The 22674-nt window shown below is 42.5% G+C and overlaps 1 protein-coding gene across 19 annotated transcripts in view; it reads right to left on the reverse strand.

Moving 5' to 3' along the window:
• ADGRL2 (adhesion G protein-coupled receptor L2) overlaps positions 1-22674 on the reverse strand; it is a 476253-nt gene that overhangs the window by 362876 nt on the left and 90703 nt on the right. For all 19 annotated transcript variants that reach the window (XM_050963483.1, XM_050963479.1, XM_050963478.1 and 16 more), the window contains one exon: positions 12628-12699. The gene's annotated coding sequence lies outside the window, so the exon portion shown is untranslated. The remainder of the gene's footprint in view (positions 1-12627; positions 12700-22674) is intronic.

The raw sequence follows: 22674 nt of genomic DNA on the forward strand, positions 1-22674 counted from the left end.
TTTGTCAACAACATGATGCAGTTGTGAAAAAGGCAAATATATTAACAGGAGTGTCGTATGGAAGACACAGGTGGTAACTGTCCAACTCTATATGGCACTGGTGAGACTTCAGGACTTTAGGAAAGATGTGGGCAAAATTGGAGAAAGTCCAGAAGACAGCAACAAAAATGATGAAAGATTTAGAAAACCTGACCTACAAGGAAAGATTAAAAAACCTTGACATGAGTAGTCTTGAGAAAAAGAGGGGACTGAAAGGGGCTTGATAGCAGTCTTCAAATATGTTAAAGGCTGGTATAAAGAGGAGAGTGATCAATTGCTCTCTGGGTCTACTGAATGTAGGCTCAATCTGCAGCAAGGGAGATTTAGGTTAGGACATTCAGAAAATTGTTCTAACTATAAGGGCAGTTAAGCTCTGGAATAGGCTTCCAAGAGCAGTTGTGGAATCCCCACCACTGGAAGTTTTAAGAACAGGGTGGACAAACACCTGCCGGGGGTGGCCTAGATTTACTGTGTCCTATCTCAATACAAGGGGCTGGGCTTGCTGACCTCTTGAGGTCCCTTTCAGCCCTACACTTCTGATTATGAGACTGAAGAGCATGCCCCTCTCCATCTGCCTTTCACCTAGTCTTCTGCCTTCTTTTTATGTCCCTTACCTCCTCCCATGTTCTCTCTGCCCTCCCGCCTCTAGCTCAGCTCATCAACTGCAGTAATACATCTTGGGACATCAGCAGCAGGTCAGTTTACATTAATACCATTTTAAAAGTTATCCTGCAGACGCGTGAAGAGATTGAGCTCTGTAAAGTGGTTGGCCTAGGAAAAAGCACAAGGCAACAAACAAACAAGATACCACATCCTGCCACTTCACACACACACTTCTGCACAGAGCATTTCTTCACCCAGGCACAGTGGGAGTCAGAACGAAAGCTGGCTTTCTTTGTTTTAGTCTGGCACAAAAAGAGCAAAAGGCAAACAAAGAATGAGCTGCTTCAGCTGGAGGATAAAATAAACAGTTCTCAATTCACAAAGTTTCTTGTGAGCAAGATGGCTAGTTTCCCAGTCCTCCCTTAATACCAGCCCGGAGCCTGTGCCCAGAAGACTGCTTATGCAGTTTCCTCCATGGTCTGGGAGGAGAGTGAAAAGTTTGGGCTTCCTCTTTTACTATTTCTCTTCTAAGCCCTGTTGTAATTATCCCCTAGCTAACCTATTCGCTGACTAACTTAACATAGGGAACACACATGCACACCCTATCGCAATCTCTTAGCATGGTACAATGGCAAACACTCCTGCTCCTCAAAGCACTTCACCTTAGGAAGGGCAACAAAGCAAAATAATTCTGGGCTTTATAGGCCGAGACATTTTGAAGACAGAATGAGCCAAAAAAAGTTAGGAAAGTTTTCAATAAAAAGTCAGAGAGGGGAAAATTTCTTAAACACCATAATTTTCTGGGTCTCCCCCGCCCAACCCCCACTTTCCTGAAAATATTCTATGCTGGGGTAAGAATGGCATGTTCAGAGAAATGTATTTGTTTCTGAGGACACTGAAAATTAGGCTTAAAATAGGAAACTAGCTTCAACCTTTATTGTGGAATAGCCAGCCTCTGCAGAACAACAGTGCTGAGTATTTATCTCAAGGAGTATGTATTAGGTGGCGCAATGATTGACACTTGATGGAAGACAATGGACTGAGCAACCCGTGCTTAGTGGCCTTGTGCTTTGACAAGTTTTTTTCTCCTGGTGGCTATTTGTCATTGTTAGATAGCTACACACTTCCCTTCCTGTGGACCTTTTTGAACTGTGCTGTCTTTGAGCAACATTCAGATTGCAAAAGAAACTATTTACCAGTCAGTAATTACAAGCCACCCCTTGTGTAAAGGTAAACGGTAATGAGGAATGTGCAAAGAATGGCTGGCACTGTCAAAAGAAAAGAGGTTCTTGTAAAATGTAAAGCCATACAAAATGCCTCATAGACATATCCTGCAGTAACTGTATCAATTAACCATGCTAAAAGCTCTAACTCAGATGGGCATTGCACACAGCATGTCTGCCAGTGTTTTATTATCAAGTCCATTATGATGAGTTCTTGTCCTAGACAAAGGGAGAACAGAAAAAAGAATTCAGGCTGACAAATTAGACTTGAAATCAGTTTCATTTACATAACGACTGGAAGTTCATTAATAACAGAGTTTTAATTATTCATGCTCTTGTTTCACTAGATACAGCAGTTTTCCCCCTGCTGTGCTGGATGTCTGGATTAGCTAAAATGAACCATAGCAAACTGATAGACTGCCCAGATTTCTTAGATTCTTTTCCGCTTTCCAACTACCAAGGAGAAAGCAGGAGGGAGGGAAAAAAAGTCATTTCTTTTAGCCAACTTTACAACATGCTTGTTAAAGAGATTTAGTTTTGCATTGGGTGGTATCTTCCATGTGAAGTGGGAACTCAGCTTTAAAATTCAAGTAATTAGAAAATTTCTTAAAGCACAGTGAATGCAAATTTGATGCATATTTGTCAATTTATAATTCCCTGTGCTTAGATCAAATTAGATCCATAGCACCAATGCTGGGTATTTGCATTGAGCTACCTCGCACGAGCAGAGAGCATCTCTGGAGGGGCAGAACCACCTTATTTTTTATCAAGTACCTTCTTATAAACTACATTAAAACTTTCTCGTTCCATTAGTCCTTTTTTCTCCCCATAAATCCCTTCTCTTGGCTAGCTACCTGTTGCTCACTCTTGAGGGTGCCAATCTCAGAATGGGAACAGAGCCAAGTGAAATAAAAGGAGAAAGTCTATAGATATCTATGAGAGAGAAACACACACAGATAACAGAAGGACTTCAAGCCACCCTGGGAATGAATGAATGAATAAATAAATAAACAATAAAAAGGAAAGCAAACAATGATTGGGCAGCTTTACCTTGTGGGGGCTCAATTCTCCTGCCACAGGATATTCAAGTAACCCACTGACTTCAATTTACCCTGCAGGGAAAGAAGAGGGCCCCTGGATTTTACATGACTATTTGCTATTCATTAAAACTCAAGGGTCCTACTCTCTCGCTGCAGGATGCGTGTAATTCCTATTGAAATCAATGGGAATGACTCTTGTATCCTGCGGCACAACTGGGCCCCACTTGAATCGTAGCTACATGTCATGGCACTTAGAACGCTGGCTGGTATACAAGATGGGGAGATATTTTTGAAGGATCATGCTTGCTAATCTGTTAATTATATTGAAAAAATCCTTCCTTTTCCACAGTCATTTAACTAAGATGTAAGATCTTGGTGGTTTATTAAATGATATATGCTGAAACAAAACGATGGTAATTGACTAAAAATCATTTCTGTAGAACAAGTTCTCTCTTTAACTTTTACTATGCAGGGGTGGGTAGAAGTTGTTTGCTTAGCTCTGCAAATAGTGTTTTGTTCTATTTTCATTGTTTCCCCCTTCCCCCTCACTTAAAAAACAACAAAATTACAAAAAGAAAATAATAGAAGATTTTCTGCTGAAGGAAAGTGGGCGATTCAAGAGCTATCTGGATAGTGTTTGCGCTGGCACTTCTTTTCAGTGTCCTTTATTAGGATGCAAATTGGGGCAAGCAGGAGGGGATTTCCTATGCTTATATTAATTTCCAGGTGCAAGTATACATGCATCTAAATCCTGTTCAGATGCTGCCGCCCATCTGTATGCACCTTCCAGGTTTGTTTATGAACTGGGCATATACTGAACACCTGACTCATGCCTTATCTCTATGGCAAAAATTATTACATGCCTCAGTGAGTTCTTTATAAGGAATCTAGTTCTAAACTGAGAAAAAGGATGGGCTCTGGGTAGGCACGAGGCTGGGATTCAGGAGATTTTGACTCCATTCCTGGATCACCCACAGACTTTCTATTTTCCCTTGGGCAAAAAGGAGTCCGGTGGCACCTTAAAGACTAACAGATTTATTTGGGCATAAGCTTTTGTGGGTAAAAAAATCTCACTTCTTCAGATTGTCTGATCAGTACTGAGATGGTGAGCAATTATTCTCAGGGACAGTCTGCAGAGCCAGAGATAATTCCTGTGAGTAACTGCTCACAGTGTGAACCAGGAGTTAACAATCTGGCCCTTTACTCCTCTGTGTCTTAGGGTCCACGTGAAAATAAATAGGGGTGGATAATATTTGCCTTTCTCCCAGTAGTATTGCAGGAATGAATCTATTAATATGATGAGCACTGCAGAAGATCCTAAATACAAGATTACTTGAAGGTTCCTCTGCCTGAAGAGTTAGGTAATGTGGACAACTTCTTATCATCCTGAAAAAGACAATGTAAACATAATAAAAGGAGAATAGAACTCTGCACTGGGTTTTCTATGGGGCTTGGGCAGAGATAGACACTATGTCTACACTGCAGAGCCTTTGCTAGCATGTTGTTGGGTTTTTTTGCTGACATAGCTATGTCAGCTAAAGGGTGTGATTTTTTCCATACTCCTAGCCAACACAGCTATTCCAGCAAAAACTTTTTAATGCTAGAGAATAATGCACATTTCCCAAACCCAACTGCAGATTCCCAACCCCAGAGACGGGGCTCTGCAAGAATTTGGTGGAGAGAGGACTGGGGTTGTGAGGCAGCTAACCTTTAGCCTTCTCTACAAGGGGAGATCTGTAGGAGGTGATCATCTGTAGCCATAGTACTGGTCAAACAATCTTGCTATGCTTAATGTTCTAGACCATGTGCCTTTTGGAAGGACATCGTTCTCCTCTGGCAGCTTTTAAAAAAATTACAAGGGCAAATTTTCTTGTGAAAGTGGCTTTCCAGGATTTCACGTGGTTCTCTTGCTACATGCTATTTGTCTACCATTGGACTTTCCAAAACACTCATCACTCTAGTATCACAACACAATTTATTTTCAGTCCCCTTAAAGTTTCCCAACAAACCTCAAAAAAGTTCATTAGGGCAAAATCCTACACAATGGTCTGGTGGCAAACATCATGTGGATATCTATGAAAAATCAGCAACAAAAACCAGACATACATTTCATCCAGCTCAGTTATTAACAATGCATGTTACTGAAAGACTCTAAGAAGCCTTAGCAGTGCACATGTTAGGCAGAAGCAAAGAATTCAGAAATCAACAGTTTGGCCCACATTTTCAGAAGATTCACATTCAAATACACCGAAGGCCTGGTTGTCAGTAGTACAGATCTTAGGTCAGACCCTCAGAAAATTAGGCCTTACGTGTCTAAAGTATGGCAACAAAATATGGAGGCAACTCAAAACCTGTGGCCACTTTTTGAAAGCATGGCCTTCTAAACCACATGTTTCCGAACAAATTAAGTAGAAATAATATTTTCATTTTATGTGTATTAAAGTCACGAGGACATTCATCAGCACGCTCTCTAAACACATTTAACCCTCCGCCTGTACAATTGGATGTATGCTTTTCATCTAACAGCTTGCAATAATGGGGTGGGGGGAGAGGGGATGAAGAATTTCGACAATTTAGGGGGTTAAGGCTGGTACAAAAAACCAAAAAAATGTAAAAGGTTGATTTTAATGTTTAAACGTTGTTATCTGATTTTTCTATCATTGTGGTCTTGTGCGTTCTCACCATGTAATTTCCAGTTCCACATTAAAGTTTGTGCTTTAGCCTCAATGAGGAAATCTTCAGGTAGGTTTAGTGCAGAAGATTAAGGCTGCATTAAGATTAAGTCTGAAATGTTCTGCTACCAATTAGCCCTCTACTATTTCTGTAAGCTTTGAATTTTTGATGCGATCAATGACACCAAGTGGAGCCATCTTCTGTGGAGTGGTTATTAAAGATATAAAAATCAATACAAAGATGATACTTGGAAATCTATATCACAAGATAATGAATCACCATGAAAGCCGGCTAAGAAGGAATGTCAGCAAACCAAACAGAAGGTTTGTGCATAACAAAGTATTTGATGCCAGTAGAATTTAAGCTAAATTTTGCATGAGACAGAAGTCTTCAGGCAACACTTATGATACATTTGCATGGCAAGGTTTTAATGAGATGAAGACACAAGACCAACCACACACGGGGCTTTTTGTGCATTAAAGTAAGAGAGGCAGAGGGGGGGAGAGAGAGAGAGAAGAAGAAGATTATTGAGACATACACTATTAAGACAATAATGCCATAATTTAATGACAACATGACATTGAAAATGTTCTCTGTCAGTAATCCTCATTCAATTTCTTTTAAATGAAACATTATTTGCCTGCACCTTAAATGCTGATTCTTATTAGAGTAGCGTATTGGAGCTTCACAGGATACTCCAAATTTAATTTGAACTAGGGATTGATACAGTTTCCTTCAATGCAAGGTTTTTTTCCTCTTCAAAACAGAGCTTGTGCATGAGTTTGCAAGTTCATATGGGTTTACTGCTTGACACGATTGCATGTGACATTACAGCATTTATGGTATTTTTGCCTTGCACGATGACATACACAAAGAGCCAGAACTAGCAAAACAAATGCTTTGTTGTGTTATTTCTTTGCTTCCCTGGGAAATATAAGAGATACTGATATCAAAGACAGCTGCTCACAGTTCAAATCTAGTATATAATAAAACCACTTTCACTTTGAACTTCTAGTATACCATCATCAGGATCTCAAAGCATTTTATTGACATTAATTAAGGCACAAAACAGCCCTGTAAGGTAAGTATTATTACACTCTTTTTGCAGGTGCAGAAACTGAGGCACAGAGGCCATGTGACAGGCAGCATGGTCCAGGAAATACAGCACTAGACAGGGACTCAAGAGACCTGGTCCTATCACTAACTTACAGAGTGACCTTAAAAAAGTCACGCCACCTCTTGGAGCCTCTGTTTCCCCCTGATGATCTGTGTCTATTTAGATGGCAAAATCTTTGGGTCACAGAATGTCAGGGTTGGAAGGGACCTCAGGAGGTCATCTACTCCAACCCCCTACTCAAATCAGGACCAATCCCCAGACAGATTTTTGCCCTGGATCCCAAAATGGCCTCCTCAAGGATTAAACTCACAATCCTGAGTTTAGCTGGCTAATGCTCAAAACACTGAGCTATCCCACATACTAGCTTGGCCTAGTATCAGAGGGGTAGCTGTGTTAGTCTGGATCTGTATAAAGCAACAAAGAGTCCTGTGACCCCTTATAGATTAACAGAAGTATTGGAGCTTGAGCTTTCGTGGGTGAATACCCACGCAACGTCTGATGAGGTGGGTATTCACCCAAGAAAGCTTATGCTCCGATACGTCTGTTAGTCTATAAGGTGCCACAGGACTCTCTATCTCTTCCTAGGTGCTTATTTAGTACCAGCTCAATGAGAACCTAACCTCCATTATGGCCTCTAGATACTACTGAAATACAAATAATAATAATAATAATAATAAAATATTAAAATAAAATAAAAAAATAAACAGAGCAAGAATGAAAAACCAGATCATGTAAATCTCATTCCTGCCCTTCACTCACAAGATCATCCTTCCCCAAAAGTCTCCAAAAGCTCTAATTCTTAAATCTTTTCCCGTGGTACAGATATGCACAAACTGTTTATATTTTCCTTTTCAGGGCTATATTGTTATATTTTCCTTTTCAGGGGTATTCACTCTTATTCAGCAGGATTAGGACACTTGCTTTTTAGAGTTGTATTGTGGTACAACAGTCATCAATTCTATTTCCTTGTTTCTCCTAGAGACACATCGCTTTCGTATTTGCAGCTGTTAAGTAGCAACACTCACAGATAATCATGCTCACAATCACAGCTTATTGTGCTTTTAACAGGATGCTAAATGCGAGGCGGGTATTCTTTGCTAATCAGTAACTCACTGCTGATTTACAGATACGCATTTTAGGCCCCCCACCCCACCCCGCGGCGGCCCCATGTTCCCCTCCGAACTACTATGCCAACACATCAAACCAGGAGACTAATGGACCAGATCCTGCCGTAAATGTGTGTCACTCCAATAAGATTTACTCTGATTTACACCAGCCCAGGATCTGGCCTAAGTACCTTTTGCCCTAGACCTAAAGGCAAGCACGGAGCGTATTGATAACCCCAATGCTGTGCGTCAGCGCTTGACTGGAGCAGGAGCGGCTCGTTCCTGAGTCACCAATTCAAATTCCTCGACAACTGGCTTTTTTTTTTAAAACTTACTGCATACCAGTGATGTTATTTAAAAGCAAAAATAGAATAAAGTAAAACAGAACTCTGACACACCTTGTATAGTTTTTAACTAGTCATTACAGTTTTGGCTTAATTTGCTTCCCTCCGTCTTTACCCCCTGAGGCTGTGAAGGCAAATGAACCATTCAGCAGCATAAAACAAGGCACATTAGAACAGGCTTCGATAAAACACAGACCTCTCGCCCGCAACGTTTTTCACAGGGCAAAAAATGTTCTGCGCTGCAGTTTTAAATCTTGCAGCTTCCTGATTGTTCTGACACCTCTTTAATGCCCCTTTCGAGTGCAAATGACAAGGTATCTGGCTATCAGCGCAGCATTAGTCTTCACAGGCTGCATTCAACGGCTGTTAGAGCTTCCTCTCCTTCATCTGCATCTGTACAATTTACATCTGTCACAGGCTCCCGAGCAGCGCCTGGGCTGCTGCTCGGAGGTTGCAGAAGGGCAAGGAGATGCCCCTACAGAACGGCAGCTCGTGGAGGCTGATCTACGCAGCCTTCAGAGAGGCAACCCAGCGGATGCTGTTTCCTCCGGGAAGGGCGAGGAGCGGTAATGTGGACATTTCGAAGAGACATCACTGCAGCGTGTGGATCGAGTTCTCGGAGTGATCTCACGCCTGTGAGATCCAAGCTGCCTGGGAATTGCTGATGAATATTCAGGGCCCTAGTCTGAGTGTCTCCGTTTGGGCATTCCTAGAGTGTGTGTGTGGCTCAGAAAGGGGCCTTGGCCTGCTTTGTGCAGCACTCTGCCTTTTGGGGGGGTCAGAAATAGGCCGAATACATTCTTACCTGTGAAAGTGATATCATTCCTTTCATAGCACCTGCGGAAAAGAGTGCATTGACAACAGGACATAGCCTCCCCATTATCCAGCAAGGGGCTCCCTCAAAAATTACCCGCCTTGGCCTATGAAAAACCCCAGGTACCAGGGTGTGTGTTCTCTCTCACACAGGGGTAAGGCACTGGGGAATCTCTATATCTGCTTCCCCAATCACTTTCACCTAGGAAGGAGGCAACACCACTCCATAAACAAGCACATGAAGTGGTTTATGCTGGAAGTGTCTACAATTTGTTCCTGAAAAAATAAATTCTGATTATTCCAACAGCACATTGTTATAAACGGTCTCATTTGTCAGAGGATGTTCGGGGGGGAGAAGACCTAAGGAGATTCTGGGACATTTTCCCTTTCTCCCATGAAAATGATTGGGATATAGCTGCCATTTGGCACACCGTTGTTCACTGCAAGAACAAAAAAACAAGGTGCTCTTCAGTTAAATTCTAGGGGACTAAGTCTGGCCAGAATAGAGTTGCCATATTTCTGGTTCCCAAAAAGAGGACCCTGCAGGGAGTAGGGGGAGTGGGAGCTAGGGCGGGGGGAATGGGACCTCTGGCAGGGGTACTCACTGGGGGTTGGAATCAGGGTTGCTCCCTGTCATGGTGGTAGGGCAGCTACCGCAAGCCCAGGATACAAAGACAGCCATCAGTCACCACCTCCCTGAGGAACCCACTCCTCAGTGCTGGGAGCCTGGCCTGGGTGGGTGGAATCTGGCAGCTGTGGCTGCAGGGAAATGGACCAATCAGCTGCCAATGCAGAGGAGGGACCAGTCGGGAAGCAGACCAATCAGGGCTCTTTCTGAGCTGCAGACATCTGGTCCGAAAAAATCCTGGACAGTCTATTATTTGAAAAATCCTCCTGGACAGAGGCTCAAAAAAGAGGCAATGTCCAGGAAAACCTGGATGTATGGTAACCCTTGGCCAGAATATGTAGCTAGGAAGAGTCCATACTCTGAAGAGCTTACTATGTGTATCAAAGAATCCTGTGGCACCTTACAGACTAACAGACATTTTGGAGCATGAGCTTTCGTGGGTGAATACCCACTTCCTCAGATGCATGTATTCACCCACGAAAGCTCATGCTCCAAAATGTCTGTTAGTCTATAAGGTGCCACAGGATTCTTTGCTGCTTTTACAGATCCAGACTAACACGGCTACCCCTCTGATACTTGATACTATGTGTACGTACAGCCCCTAGCACCATGGGCTCCTAATCCTGGATGGGGCTTCTGGGTGCTAGCATAATAAAAATAACATGTAACAATAATAATGTCTTAGCAGTGTCCAAAGCAGGGATGATTTGCATTAACTGGAGGCATTCCAAGACTCCTTTCAATCTGGTGGCAGACATGTATTTTATTAAACTGGGTAGATATACCTATTTCTAAAAAAAAATCACCATATGAAGCCTCCTGTATGGAACGAGGTAAGGCACTGGTATAACATGTGGTGTATCCAATTCCTATGCTTTTTCTCAGCAGAGTTTACTGTTGCAATATTCACTCTAAGAACAGGGTTAATAGCAGTAGTTTCCATGCTTTGTTGTTTTTTCTTTGTTGCGTCTTTCAGGAACCAGGAGATGAGCTGAATGAAAGCCACCAGTGGGGAGCTTGTTGTACTAGGCCACCCTGCTGATCAACTAAAATAATAAGTTATCATATGCTTTATCTCAGTGACAATGCTAACCGATTATATTATTGTTCCTTGTTTTACTACCAAAGCATAATTGCATATGATAGGGACTCTCCATGGACCACTAGAACAGACAAAGAACTTTAAGAGTGACTCAGAAGTTGAGAGGAGAAGCAGGCCTTAGGAAGATCTTTTTTTCTATTTGGCAGAATGAAAAAGTTGGAGAATCACTAGCATTCCCATTCACCATAACGTCATATGTCTGCATATTCTTTATTTAGAAAGGAGTACGTGAACCACTTCATTACAAATTCAGCTGAAGCCTGTATTATCAGTCATTCTGAGCCCAACCTCCACCTTATTAGCTTTCCATATCTTTCTTTTATCTATCTGGGGAGGCACCCCAAGATTTTTGGTTGCCAAAATAACTATTAATCATAATAGTACATATTGCATTAATGGTTATAGTATTAATTCAAGTTGTTAAAAGGACTCTCTCTTTCTAAACATAGAACCTAATTTTCTAGAGTATTTTTCCTCCATCTTTTTGTGCCTGTAGATAAAAAAAGATCAGTCTCCACATACAGTCATTTCTTAAACCTCTAGTGGCTGAGGGAGTTCATTGTGGTGACATTTTTTCTATTTGTATATTTTAGGTTGGCACCTAGCTGCTATGACCTGGAGATTGCCCACAAGCTTATTTCATTTCACAGCTACATTCCATCAGATGAGTTACCGCTGCACTCATATAAATTTGAACCAGCGACCTACCCGTGGACTAAACCACCCAAGTTGTTTGGTCCCTTCCTTAAATAGCATTTTCCAATGCACTGTATAAACTCCCAGCACTCTCCATTCAGCTGTAACATTTATTTGCCTTGCTCTCATGGAGATAAATATTTAGGGTAATATTTTTGTTAAAGGATGCAGATTTCCCAAATGAAGTAAACACACACAAGATAAATGTGTTGCACAAAATCTAGAAATACCCAGAAGTCAAAGATGAAAGACCACAAGTTGACTGAAATTGTTGACAAGCAACAGTGTAATAAGAGCATTACAACAATGGAAGAATTAGATTGAAAAATGCACAGTAAAATGCTTGCAAACACAGATGGATTTAAGCTCATATGCTACTATTTTTCTTGCTAAAAATATAGCCACAGTATTAAAAATAAGGTAATTGAAGAGGACTACTAGTGGAAATTTAGGAGAGATGGTAAAGGGAGACTTTCAAACAAATAAAAAAACTCAAACCTTCATGACAATTGAGGTAGTCCCCTGACCCAGAAATAGGTGCATGCAGAATAACAGACATAAGAAGGAAGCTAACCTGTTGGGCAAGCTCTAGCAAATAAAGAATGCTGGTCAACTCAGTACAATCATCATCCAAGTAGGATGGGAGCATGGAAAAGGTTTATTAGCAACCCCTGAAAGGCTTTTCAAACTCACCTGGCACTCCTGTCAGCCCCTTGACTCTATGTGCCAAATTACACTTGCCTTGCTCTCAAAAGACAGCATCATTTTTAATTGCTATCCTTAGTGCACTTAAAGCAATGTCAGCAGTCACCCCACTCCATTGCCTTATGCTTCACACCACCTGGGGCTGGCACAAATCCTTCAGTTGGCAAGGCACCGTGACTTTCTTTTCGCTTGCAGCTGTTTTGTGAAGGGTACAATGATTTATATTGTCTCCTTGAAGTGCTCAAGTGGCAGCATGTCATGCTGCTCTCTGGGGGTAGGAACTTGGGGTCCTAAGCTTGCCTGCAGCCTCAGGAGGTGAAAGGAAGACCGCACTGAAGAATAGGGGTGGGAGTTAGAGAAAGAAGACCTACTCGAGCTCTAGCTAATCCAGAAATAGCATTGAAGTTGAGAGGGAGCCATGACCATCTCTCCTTGGCCAGAAAGGCTTTGAGAAAGGGATAAAAGGGAACAGGGACGAGGAAGACATTTAAATGAAGGCCCCCATAATATTGCTTAGAAGCTTTTATGGATCACTTACCCAGGCTTAGACTCCATAGCGCTCAGCACCAGATGAGGAGATGTCCCAAGAGTTGAGTTCTGCCACCTGAAGCTAAAAACAAAAACAAACAAACAAAAAGCCATTAATTGATTTAAAAATGCAACAGCAAACAAACATTAACAGGATTTAAAATAAACATGGTAAGTTCAATTACATCCCTAGCCACAGTTAATAGTTTGATCTATATGTATCTGACAGAGGGAAGGACATGAGGGATTCTTCTTCCTTGGTTCATGAAGCTTGAGGAGAGACAGAAGGACCATGCAGACAAGAAAGGAAGGAAAGAAAAGGTGGCTGAATGGTTTCAGGAGCTGAGCAGCATGACAGAGCAGGTGGAGAGCTGCTGCTAGCTCACCTAACTCAGGGAAGGGGTTAATTAAAAAATCAATTTGCAATCTTCGGTAATTAGTTTGAAGAGAACCATCATTGCCACCTGCTTGTATTGATTGTGACAATACAGGTTAGCCACTGGAAAGCTGCCACCACCATTTTAAAAGTGCATTTCTTTCTTCAGCTGGAGGGTAGTCTGCTGCTTTTGGAGCTTGAAGGAGGAGGTCCAAACTCTTCCCCTAGCACAGGGGTAGGCAACCTATGGCATGTGTGCCAAAGGCGGCACACAAGCTGATTTTCAGTGGTACTCAGACTACCCGGGTCCTGGCCACTGGTCCAGGAGGCTCTGCATTTTAATTTAATTTTAAAAGAAGCTTCTTAAACATTTTTAAAATCTTATTTACTTTACATACAACAATAGTTTAGTTATATATTATAGACTTATAGAAAGAGACCTTCTAAAAACGTTAAAATGTATTACTGGCACGCGAAACCTTAAATTAGAGTGAATGAATGAAGACTCGGCACATCACTTCTGAAAGGTTGCTGACCCCTGCCCTAGCATCTGCTCCTTCCATAAGCAGAGATCCAGTGGAAAAAGCAAAGGTTTGTTTTGATTTGCAAGCCATTGCTTTCTTTCATGTCTTCTTCTTGAGTTGGCATTTTCTCCTCTGACTGGAACAGGCACGCAACATATTAGGGCAAAACTTCACCTTTTTGTCTCCCACCTCTGGCTGGTGTTATACCTCTGTCATTTCTGAAATACACATCGCAGCTCTCTTAAATTTCAAATTGGTGGCCCAGGTAACTGCAGATGAATCAAAAGTGACTTAGCTCACAAGCTGTTATCAGAAACTGTCTCATCATCTTGTGTAATTCTGGCCAAATCCTGCTCTGTTACGTTAGCCAAAATCTGAAGACATTCCATTTAAGTCAATAGATAAGAGTGCTAGATCCTCAACAAATGTAAGCCAACATATTGCAGCCAATGGAGCTACTCCAGTTTACACCAGCTGGGGATCTGGTCCTGGAATCAACATAGCTGTTCCCTGAGTGTAAACAAGAGCATAACATTGCCCTCCATCTCAGTGTGTGTGTCTGTCTGTCCCTGTTCCTCCTGTCTTTCCCCATCCTCATCCCTGGCTTCCTTGACTTTGATGGGAACACCCAGACCATCCTTCTGCTAAATGAAGCAGGCAAGTATTTCTTACTCATTTTTATTCACTTTTTGCAATGTGTATCTTATTTGTGATCCGGTGTGTCTATTATTTATTATTCTTTAAGCAGTTTGTGTGTGTTTGAGAGCCAGGAACTGTTTTACACGTTTACAATCTGATCAAAAACAGTTCCTGAGTAGAAAAAGGCACGTTGGAAATTTAAAAAAAAATTCAGCCATGAGCAGATGGACTGTAGTTTGGAAAAGTTTGGTTGGCTGACCCAGTGGCTAACCTAACCCATAGCACATGCATATTTGATTCCCATGTCAGTCATTCCCTGGTTAGGAAAAAAGGCCTAATTTCACTTTATATGGATCCCTGCTGATGAGCTAGCAGTAGCTGGGGTCTCAAGAATTCCCATCCAGCCTAACTTCGCCAAGAAAACATTCCACTAAGTGGCGATCTAACATCTGATTTTCTTCTCCTTGGATGATATATAAAGGTAATTTAACCCGCTTTGGTAACTTAAAAAAAAAATCTGGTTTTACAGTTCACATCCCAAGTATTAACAAGGGGGCAATGTAGGCAATGGACAGGACACATGACAGAAAACTTGGTTTTCTTCTCAGTTCTGCCACTGAATCACTGGGTTGCCTTGAGCAAGAGACTTAAGTCTTTCCCAGGCATTGGTTCCTAAAGGGATAAAATGGGGATAGACACCACCCTCTCTAAAGTGCTTTGAGATCCTCAGTGCTAAGTAATATTCCTACGTGGCTGGGTCTATACTGTGTTTTCTGAAAGTGAAAACTGTGCTTTAAGCCCAGAAGAAGCATGTTTGCAGCTTAGAATTCAACTGTATTCACAAATGAACCCTGATGACAACATCATTTATTTACTAACCAATAATCTGCATTAGGCACCAGAAGGGTGATTCATTAGTATAGTACAGTGAAAGAGGGGTTGAACTGCTGCTCAGATGCATCAGCAATGCAAGTTGCAGTCTAATAATGTGGTAAATGCTGCCATCTGGCTCAGGTTGGCAATGGTCACTTATTTAAAAAAAGGACCATTTAGTATTAAACAGTACAGGGGTTGGGAGGGAAGATGGGGGTTCAACAGAACTCGCCTTAGAATTTAATTAAAAAGGCTAACTGCTCAAAGCATGTAGGGTTAGAAAACAACTTGAGCATGTGTTCAGGGAATAGCCAGATTACATATAGTTATATATATATATATATATATATATATATATATATATATATATATATATATATATATATATATATATATATATATTCCAAATATCCAGAAAGAAGGGGAAGTACTCATTTTAATATAGCTTTATCTTGAACAGGATGAGTAAAGGATTCACGTCAGCATTAAGTTAAAAAATTTACAGTATTTTTTTTTGACAATTCAAGAAGGCATACAGCATATTTCTGTATATAATTTTACAGTTATAGACAACATATAATATGATAAAGTAAAGTTACAATGTGGCACATAATTCCAAACACTGGAGGATAAAACTAGTCCATAGCATCACTGTACTGAAAGCTTCCAGTGACAATGTTTGCACATCTGTGGTTTACAAACAGCATCTTGCCAGACTGATAAAGATTAAGTTGTAATTATTCTTCTTAGGAAATCACTGTATCTTTTTAAAAATTATTTAGGTGACCAGAAAGAGCATCTCCGTGCAAAGGAAGAGAATATAATGATTTCTTGTCCTCATGCTCCTGGAAATTTTGGCACTTTTATCCTATAAAATTTGGGCCTTATTTTACATTGTACTGCACCCATGTGTGCTCATGGCACTCATTTTGCACTGGTGTAAAAGTACTACCATTGTGATATGGTAACATTTTATACCCACTTTACACTGGGGTGAAGGACGGTAAAAGGTTGAAGGCAATGGAAAATCCAGTCCTGTGCCTTCAAGTCTTAAAGCCCATCTTCTTAAGATAGAAGCAGGAAGAGAGACTGGATGCTTTGCATCTGAGGAGAATGAACACAATGTATTGAACATAAGGGCAGAGGGAATATTTCAAATGTAGGTAAAAGGGCAGTAGCCTTTTTCTGTAATTCCAGAAAACTTCAATTGACTTTAAGAAGAAAGTTCAGCACAGATTTGAGGATGACTATCTCAGAATCAAATTGCAAATAGGAAAGAGTAATTGATAAAGCTTTTAGTTCACTGATCCTGTGCTCTGACATAAGAGTAATTAAAAAAACAACTAACGGTTGAAAAGAACAAAGAAATGTAACTGAAAATTTCAAAGGAGGAATTTTTAGGGGCTGTAAATTCAATACTCTGGTTCAATGAACTTAATGGGATGTGGTCAGGAGAGCTCAGAAGCTAAATACCCTGTGCAACCTTATAATGTGCTTCCAACAGCACCTAAAGCTGCAATTGGCACTTAGACAATGAACACTAAGAATCCTTCAAAATGTGAAAAGTTGAGGCAAACTGAAAATCTTTTAGCCTAAGCTTCTGTCTCTATGACAAAAGGCAAATGTTACACTAATTCCATAATACTGTAGATAAAAGGAGGTAGAAGAGTGTTTAACGTGTCTTACTGTAAAATACCTCCAATTAATTCTTACTATCCCTCTTTTTTAAAAGAGGAAATCTATTCAAGTTAACACCAGGCATCCCTGGTGGCTGCATTAGGCCTTGAATTGACCAGAATCACAGGAGGTAGATGTAGAAACAGCCTTCGCTGCACAGAGCAGGCCAAAACCTGTCTCCAGCTGAGTCTTCTGCACAGAGTTCCCAGGAAGTGTGTGTCTGCGGGCCATTTACACCTTCAGATGCTAACATGGATTCCGAGGGGGCGAGCATCTGCCTTGAGGTGGCCATGTAATTAGAGCTGACTACAGTATGTCAATTCCGTTCTGTTTCACAGCAACTTTTGGGGGGTTCTAAATATTTTTGGAATGAAAACAAAATCTTTCAAACATTTTTGCACAAAAGGGATTACATTAAAATGTCCCTTATGGAATTGAAACAGAAGGGGTGTGTGTAGCCTGGCGGTTAGGGTCATGGGAGATCCAGATCTAAGTTCTTGCTCTTCCTGATTCAGAGTGATCATCACTGAAAAACTTGGTTTAAAAGAGGCAGTGTAGAGACTGAAACCTGGGTGTTCCCAATCCTAGATCAGTGCCCTAACCAAGAGGCTATAGAGTACAAGTCTCTGTCAAAATGGATACAGCTACATGAAGTGTTTTGATTTTGACAAAAGAATTTGTTTCAACTTGGTCTACGTGTAATGCTTATGTCACAGCCTTCCTTTCCCAAGGGCACTCATAGGTGTGGCAATGAATGGAGTGGGAGGGAAAAGACACACCTGCACGCTCTCTATGTATATAAGTACAGGAACTGGTTTTGTCTCCCACTCTCATAATTATACAGGTGTTACTGCAGCCCTATGGATGTCCCAGCTGGTGAGAGAGGTCAGAGATATGTACAGTGCTCCCTGACCTCTGCAAGCAGGCACAAACTTTCATTAATAAAACTGGGCACCTTGACTCCCTTTACACATGATGCTGAGCTTCTTCAGGCTTATAAACCATTGGAAAAACTGGGTCTAGGACTGGACTTCTTGTTGTGTTAAGTTGATTAACTATTGCCTTGCCTTCCTTTATATATCGATTTTTTAGAAAGGTTAGAGCAGTTGTAAAAGAGAGTCAGCACTTTTTCCACCACCCCGGCCTCGGCTCTCCCATTGTTAAACTGAAAATCCATTGCACAGCAGTAAGTGTACAACAAAATTTGTGAACCCTGCAACTGATTCAAAAGGAACAATCAATTAAATAGAAAACTTTCTAGTACGTGTTTCTATTTCCTTTAATAAGAGACTAGCTAGGTCAGCAGACATTCTAAACATTCCTCAATGTTAATTAATGGGATCCACCCATCTTAATCTGCCTACAGGAAATGAAGTTAAAAAAAAAGAATCTAAAGAAAGAAGCACTTCCTAATTGTCTACACTACCACTTACATCACTCAGGGGTATGAATAAACTACCCCCCTGAGCAACTTAAGTTACATGGACCTAAGCGCTGGTGTGGACAGTGCTAGGTTGGTGAGAGAGGTTCTCCCACTGACATAGCTACTGCCGCTCGTTGGGAGGTAAAATCATTAAGTCGATGGGCTTGTCTACATCACAAAGTTGCAGCGCTGGTGAGGGGGTTACAGCGCTGCAACTTAGGAGGTGTACACATCTGCAGGGCATCGCCAGCGCTGCAACTCCCTGTTTGCAGCGCTGGCCGTACTCCCGTTTTGTCTCGGGTGTAGAGGATCCAGCGCTGGTAATCAAGTGTAGACACTTACCAGCGCTTTTCTTGACCTCCGTGGAATAAGCAGGTATCCCAGCATACCTGAGGAAGCCTCTGGTAATCAAGCAGGTCTCCTTCCCCGGTTTGCTCTCGCGTTCCCTGAACCCCCGAGCAAGCAGGTCTCCTTCCCTGCGGTTTGCAGGGTGGTTCGGGGAACGCGAGAGCAAACCGCGGCGAAGCTGGTCTCCTTCCCCGGTTTGCTCTCGCGTTCCCCGAACCCCCAAGCAAGCAGGTCTCCTTCCCTGCGGTTTGCAGGGTGGTTCGGGGAACGCAAGAGCAAACCGCGGCGAAGCTGGTCTCCTTCCCCGGTTTGCTCTCGCGTTCCCCGAACCCCTAAGCAAGCAGGTCTCCTTCCCTGCGGTTTGCAGGGTGGTTCGGGGAACGCGAGAGCAAACCGCGGCGAAGCTGGTCTCCTTCCCCGGTTTGCTCTCGCGTTCCCCGAACCCCCAAGCAAGCAGGTCTCCTTCCCTGCGGTTTGCAGGGTGGTTCGGGGAACGCGAGAGCAAACCGCGGCGAAGCTGGTCTCCTTCACCGGTTTGCTCTCGCGTTCCCCGAACCCCCGTGCAAGCAGGTCTCCTTCCCTGCGGTTTGCAGGGGGGTTCGGGGAACGCGAGAGCAAACCGCGGCGAAGCTGGTCTCCTTCCCCGGTTTGCTCTCGCGTTCCCCGAACCCCCGAGCAAGCAGGTCTCCTTCCCTGCGGTTTGCAGGGCGGTTCGGGGAACGCGAGAGCAAACCGCGGCGAAGCTGGTCTCCTTCCCCGGTTTGTTCTCGCGTTCCCCGAACCCCCCTTGAAGCCGCCCAACAGCGCTGCAGTGTGGCCACATCTAACACCACTTGCAGCGCTGGTTGCTGAAAGTGTGGCCACTCTGCAGCGCTGGCCCTATACAGCTGTACTAATACAGCTGTAACAACCAGCGCTGCAAAATTGTAGATGTAGACATACCCGATGGGAGAGCTCTCATCTGTTGACTTAAAGCGGTTACACTAGAGAATTTACGTGATGCAGCTGCAAGCTCTGGTGATTTTGGAGGTTGCATACATCCATCTCACAGCCTGTGAATCTTTTCATGGAGGCCCTGACAGCCTCTTTTGCTTACAATGCCAACAAACTGATTAGACATTAGAATTCTCTGATGGCCACTTGTCCTGGTTGTTGTAGCCTGGAAAAGAACTGTAATTCAATCTAACAGACATCACGTAGCATTACTGCTGATCTGGGGAAGATAGAATACTGGTGAACAACTTTCAGTAAGGATGTTCACCACCTGAGCACAAAGCTCAGGAATCCCTCTCTCCCCCACCAAATTGTGCTTTCAGCACTCAGTCTTGATTCTTTCTGGGAGGTGAAAAGACGCACATACAATACACAACCCATCCGATCAATTACAAAGTCCTATCTGCAACTGATAACTCATTTGTTACCCTGGAAAAAGATTTTATAGTTGAATATCAGAAAGTCTACATTGGCTAGCTATTACTTCATGGGCCAGAAGAGGTAAGCAAAACCCATTTCCACTTCGTTTTGTTTTTGTACTTGGACATTTTCCTCCCACATGTATTAGTGACCATGCTGATGTCAAATGCCTTTTTTCCACTTGTTGGTTAGAAATTTTTTCTAAGCAATTTTCTAATAGTTTAAAAAATAATATTCCCAAATGTAAATAACAAATAGCAAATTAATTGGGGAGGATTTAAAAACTTGGCCTCTACTAATGGTTTTAACCAAAGAGTGCAATTACTAGTACATTTTGCATGTAAACCTGTTTCTAGCCTCATGAAATCCCCAAATCTGACACACAAAAAACAGAACTCTTTTATTGCAATGGCTGGGTATCTTACTATCTTAACTGTATCTTACTATCTGAACTGTAGCTGTTAGAGTGTGAACTGGAGACTTTACTTTATAGCTATAGAGGGAACTTTAATTTTTAAATCTGTGTTCCAAGAAAAAAGAACTCCCTAGGTGAAGTCTTCATTAATTCGTTGAGCGACACTGTTCCATAGGAGGGTATTTGCTCTGATTCTTAACAGGAGATAGGAGACACTTCATAGAACACCCAAGTGTTTAATGGTAGACCTTATAGTCTCTTCAGCTAATTTTTATGTTTTAGGTTTTTGTATCAAATTTAAAGAATTCAATCCTCAGGCAAGGTCCAAAGGTTTATTTTGAAATGGGAATAAGATCTTTGAAAAGCTCTCTCACGCACCCCATGGAAATTAGAAAAAGGAAATTAAAATGATCAACTGAAGTGAAGAAAAACTGAAGCTAATCGTGTAAATTTAAAATGCAGCTAAGTATGTGCCAGTGTCTGGGCTTGAGAATAAGATAATAGACAGCATGCTAATGAAGACATAGCTATTGGACTCACAAAGCCATAGATGAGAAAGAGGGAGAAATGCAGAGTCAAACGCCTTTCTTTACTGGGATGTGATATCCACACTGGCCCTGTAACCACTGGCTGGAATCAAGGACAAACTCCTTTCAGGGAGATATTAAATACTCACTGATAGCTAGCTGGACTGAGAGAGAGAGAAGGAGAGTGGTAATAAATATAGTTTTCAGGCTACATAACATTCACTATAACTATGGTCATCCTTATGCCACACTGGCTTAAGACTGGTTTAATGGGGCTAGATCAGAATCAGATCTACATCTGGAGCCAACCTAGCTATGCTTCTTACAGTGTTTTAGTCTGGCTGTGTCTATATTGTCTTGAACAGCTATATTGTCTTTGTTTGTGATTCTCTGTATTTTTGCCCTGAGCCAAATGGGCTTTGCTTTCACTTAAGACAGTTGGCATTGCTTGACTGAACTACCAGTGGGAACAGTCGCTGCTGGCTGCCTTGGAGAGATGTAAACTGCCCTCTGATCTTGAGAGATAAAAGAATGAGGCAACAGGCATGAGCACCTAGGCAGCAGAAAGGGATTGTAAATATGCTGTCTTTGATGAAGGTGACTACAGTCAAGTGCAGCCACAGGGAGTTTGACCCAAAGCCTACTGGAGTCATACAGTTTACTTCAATAGACTCTGGATTAGACTAAGGGTACATCCACACTGGCAGAGTTACAATGCCAGCAGTTACAGCGCCGCTCAGAGAGCGCTGAAGAGAAACCGCTGTTGTGTGTTCACGTTGTCAGCTGCCTGCACAATAGCATGTTCACACATGCGGCACTTGCAGTGGTATTCAGAATGGTGTACTCTTGGCAGCTATCCCATAGAGCATCTCTTCCTCTTCTGCCGCTAAGAGTTGTGGGAATGTGAAGGGGGTCGTGGGGCATACTAGGTCCTGTCCCAGTGCCCCGTGATGCACTGCTTCACATCTCGGCTGTCCCTGTGCTTCTATCCGCATTTGGCACCATCTTTTTTTGTTTACTGCATGCTCTGTCTCTTCGGTCTGCAGGAATGGATCCCGAACTGTTGACCAGTATGCTGCTTGCTCTGATTAACACGTCACGAGTGGCAGTGGAGTTATTCCTTAAACTACAAAGGCAAGAGAAGTGGGACATTGATTGCTTGTGGCATTCAAGGAGGCACTGACCACAGTGCAATGCCACTTCTGGGCTCGGGAAAAAAGCACTGCATGGTGGGATCACATCGTCATGCATGTCTGGGATGACGAGCAGTGGCTGCACAACTTTCGGGTGAGGAAAGCCACATTCACGGGACTGTGATGAGGTTGCCCCAGCCATGCAGCGCAAGGACCGAGAATGAGAGCTGCCTCGACACTGGAGAAGCACATGGCGATTGCACTGTGGAAGCTGGCTACTCTGGACTGTTACTGATTGGTTGCTAACCAGTTCGGAGTGGGAAAGTCGACTGTTAGATTTGTGTTGACAGAAGTGTGTGTAGGGCCACTAATCACATCCTGCTCTGAAAGACCGTAACTCTGGGCAACATGCATGACATTGTGAATGGCTTCACACAAATGGACTTCCCTAACTGCGGAGGGGCGAAAAATGGCACGCATGTTCCAGTTCTGGCACCAGTCCACCCAGTCACAGAGTACATTAATCGGAAGGGGTATTTCTCTTTGGTTCTCCAGGCACTTGTGGATCACCATGGGTGTTTCATGGGCGTTAACACAGGCTGGTCTGGAAAGATGCATGACATATGCATCTTTCAGAACATTGGCCTGTTCAGGAAGCTGCATGCAGGGACTTTCTTCCTGGACCAGAAGATCACTGTAGGGGAAGTCA

The sequence above is a fragment of the Gopherus flavomarginatus genome, chromosome 7 (genome assembly GCF_025201925.1).
Source record: "Gopherus flavomarginatus isolate rGopFla2 chromosome 7, rGopFla2.mat.asm, whole genome shotgun sequence".
Lineage (NCBI taxonomy): Eukaryota > Metazoa > Chordata > Testudines > Testudinidae > Gopherus > Gopherus flavomarginatus.